Consider the following 3,852-nt stretch of genomic DNA (forward strand, 5'->3'; position numbering starts at 1 on the left):
TAAGTTAATTTTTCGTCTAAAATGATGCCCAAATACTTAAAAGATGGTGTGCGTCGGATATTGCTATTGTAGATTTTAACAGTGGGGTTCCTAGACATTTTATTTCCGAAGACCATGTATTCTGTCTTGGTTGTTGAAATTACCAATTTATTAACTATTGCCCATTGTTCTATTTGTCCAATACAACTTTTTGTCAGCTGCTCCCTTTTAGCTCTTGAGTTAGCTTCAATAGACAAAGCCATATCATCAGCAAAAGCTATTAATCTACATCCTATGGGGAATTCTTTCCTTAAGATCTGGTTAGTAATAAGGTTCCACATTAACGGACCCAAAACAGATCCTTGTGGGCAGCCCCTGGTGAGGATTTTCTTTGTTGAAATAGTTTTCATTTTGTATACGACCTGCCTATTTGTAAAGTAATTTGAAAAGAGTCTAGTTAGGTTTGAAGGAATTTTTAGTGTTTTCAGCTCCTGAAGGACAGAAAAACAAAAAGACCAAACAGAGTCAAATGCACCTTTTATGCCAATGAAAACCACTAATGTATATTTACTTTGATTATTTAAGTTATTTAAGAGGGCTTTGATTGCGTCTGATGTACTTCGGTTTTTCCTGAAACCATATTGATTAGAATGATACAGCGTGTCCTCGCGAATTATTTGTATTCTCTCTTTAATTAATCTTTCAAATATTTTCCCTAGGTCAGGTAGGAGTGTGATAGGACGAAAAGAGCTGGAATCTGCATGGTCTTTTTCTTTGGATTTTAAAATTGCATGTAGGGTCCCTGATTTCCAAGTGTCAGGGAAGTATGATAGCAGCAGACAGTCGTTGTAAATATTTGCTAAAAACTTGTTATGTTGTTAACAAGTTTTTTGATAACAAGGCCATGGATTTGGTCATATCCAGGCGCTTTTTTCGGTTTAATCTGACCAATTGCATGGAGAACTTCTTCTTCCGTGAATGGATCAAGTTTTTCAGACTCTGGGATTATTTTAGATTCCTTCCTGATTTACTCATGCTCCTTGTTGTCGAATGTGTCGTCCGGAAGCAGAGTGTCAAGGGATAGCTTGATTTTTTCCTCCAACAAAGGGATGTTTCCGTCGTCCCTGAGGGTAGTCCCTAGGATGGTTGGTAGCTTCATTTTTTCCGAGAACAATTTATAAATGAATCCCCAGGCATTTTCTTCGAGGTTTCGGGAGCTAAACTTCTCCCATGATTTGTTTTAGACTCTTTCACTTTAAGTTTATATTCCTTTAGTTTGGCCTTGTATCTACTCGTACTTCTTAGGATATTTTTGTCTTCCGTAATACCTTTCTGGTTTTCGGAACGAAGTTTATTGACCTTCGCTTTCAAGTGTTCCAGCTTCACGGTCCACCAGGGGTGTTGGTTTTCCGTTTTAGTGTATTTTGGTATGCTTTCATTCATGCTTTCTTTTATTGCTGTAGTTAACCTGTCTATGCGGAGGTCAATATTGACTCCTAGTAATTCTTAATCGATGATGGTTAATTAATTTAGGAATTTTTCATTGAATTTTTCCCAATTTGTGCTTCCAAAATTGAATCTAATTTGTGGAGGTGGTGTGTTTTTATTGTCTCTAATATTAAAGGTGATTAGTTTGTGGTCACTAGTGATCTGGTCTTCTATGACCTTCCATGTTCTGACTTTTCCTAGTAATGATGCGCTGATCAGAGTTAAGTCGATGTTAGAGGATCCGTTTAAGCTATGGAATGTCTGCGGTTCGCTGGGTTCATTTAATATAAATAAGTTGGATGATGAAATGAGGTCTTCGAGTTGGTTTTCTCTGGAGTCTGTTGCTGGGTTGAACCAAGTTTCGCTCTTCGCATTCGAGTCCATGGATACAATAATTTGTTTGTGCTTAAATTTTTCAACTATAGCTTGGAGTGGATTAGAAAAGGTAGGATATCTTGGCTTGGTGGGAAGTTGGCACTTACTAGGATAAAGGATTCTGAGTTTGATCTTAATTCTACTACCGCTATGTACTTGTCAGTGAAGCTACTTATTTCCAAAAGATCCAGGTCTTTGTTGAACACAATTATTGCGGCAAAGAGTCTTGATACAGGTCTTGTAGGGATGATTCTCATCTTCAGTCCTTGTCCCAGAAGGATCCAGTGGTTCTTGGTTGGTTTGCACATGTACGGTTCTTGGACCAGGAATATGTCAACGGCTAGTTGCTCCCTTACCATTCTGATTTCATCAGTTGGTGTTTTAGCCCGTTGAAGATTTATTTGAGCTATATTCAAGCAGTTTTTATTCGTTTCCATAGTCGATGGTCTCAATTAGATTCCGAAGTCGCCTCTGGTAGACACTGCATGCATGGTCATTTGCTTTGTGGGATGTATCTTCTATTTTCGCTAACTGGCAATTGGCACTAGCTGGAGTGTTATCTAAATGTGTGCGGTCCTTAGATGTATGGTCTTCAGAGCAGTGTTGACATACTGAGGTAGAGGCATTACAAGCTTTGGAAATATGACCAAACTTTTGGCATTTGTAATATTGTGTGAGCCTAATATAATCACTGATCCTATGTGAGTTGTAGCCAATATATATTCGTTTGTGGTTGTTTAGAATGTTCCTAGAAATATGATCAACTTCTATGACCCAGTTTGTTCTATCAATTTCTCGTTTCCCAAACTTAAAAAGTGTTTTTACATGGGCAGTCTCGGTGAGGTCATTTTGTTTTGTGATGCAGTTGACCAGTTCTTCATCGGTAACAGTTGTTTTAACGCCCGTTACACACATTCTCGGTTTGTTCTTCTCCTCCTTCTGTATTTTTAGCTTGTTTTCCCTGATGCAAGGGTACTCTTGTAACTTTTTTTCCAGGAAAGGATTTTCGGATTCAAGTCTTATCGACTTTATTTTTAATCCTACTGATTTTTGTAATTTTTATCCCTGAAGTACTGGGGTCTATTAATGTCATGACCTCCTTCTTAGTGTCCTCACTGGTTTCTAAGGTTGTGTTGTCTTCGGGTGGGTAGATCATAACTGCTGTGCGGCGCTGTGTGGTGATTTTTTTCCCGCCTGGTAGTGTTACTTTATTGTTTTTCTCTCTTTTCTGGGTGGCTACAATGCTGGCAAAAGACTGTTTCTACTGGTTTAGGGAGGCATAATTCTAATTCCTCTCTAATAATTCCCCTCATTAAGTCACAGTTATTTTTGGTATAGTTTTCATTGGCTTCAAGTTTACCTAACGTCCTCTGATGTGTGTCCATTAATTTCCTAAACAAATTTACGAGCTTTCTTATTTCATCCGTAATTTCACCTTTCTTTAAAGAACTAATTTTCTCGTTACCAATTATGCGGCGAACGGTGTCACTTACAGTACTAAATTCGTCGCCCATGCGCGAAAGTTCCGCCTCCCCAGATGGGGAGAGTGGGTTGTCAATCATGGCTGAAGGTATTGGTTACAATGTTCTGCGCATAGAGAGAAAGTCGCATAAAATGTACACAAAAAAAATCAAGGAACAATCGTTAAAAATTATCGACTTTAGCAATGGCAACGCCATGGCTGAAGGTATCGGTTACAATGTTCGGCATCACATAGAGAAAGTCACACACACAATGTACACAAAGAATCAAGGAACAATCGTTGGAATTTTCGACTTAAGCAATGGCAGCGCAGCCGAGAAAACAGGCACTTCCAGCTGGAACCTTGTGTTCCGATTATTGAAAGAAAATCTCTGATTGGCACAAAATTCACACCAATCCGACAAATTATTTTGAGGAAAAATCACACAAAAACATTGGAAATTGGGCCGAACAAGGCCGAGAAAACAAGCAGTCCCGGTTTCGATCACGTGTACCAGTTATGGATCACAGAAACGATTCGCACCAAAA

This window comes from Hetaerina americana, unplaced genomic scaffold (assembly GCF_022747635.1).
Source record: "Hetaerina americana unplaced genomic scaffold, ioHetAmer1.1.p SCAF_7, whole genome shotgun sequence".
NCBI lineage: Eukaryota > Metazoa > Arthropoda > Insecta > Odonata > Calopterygidae > Hetaerina > Hetaerina americana.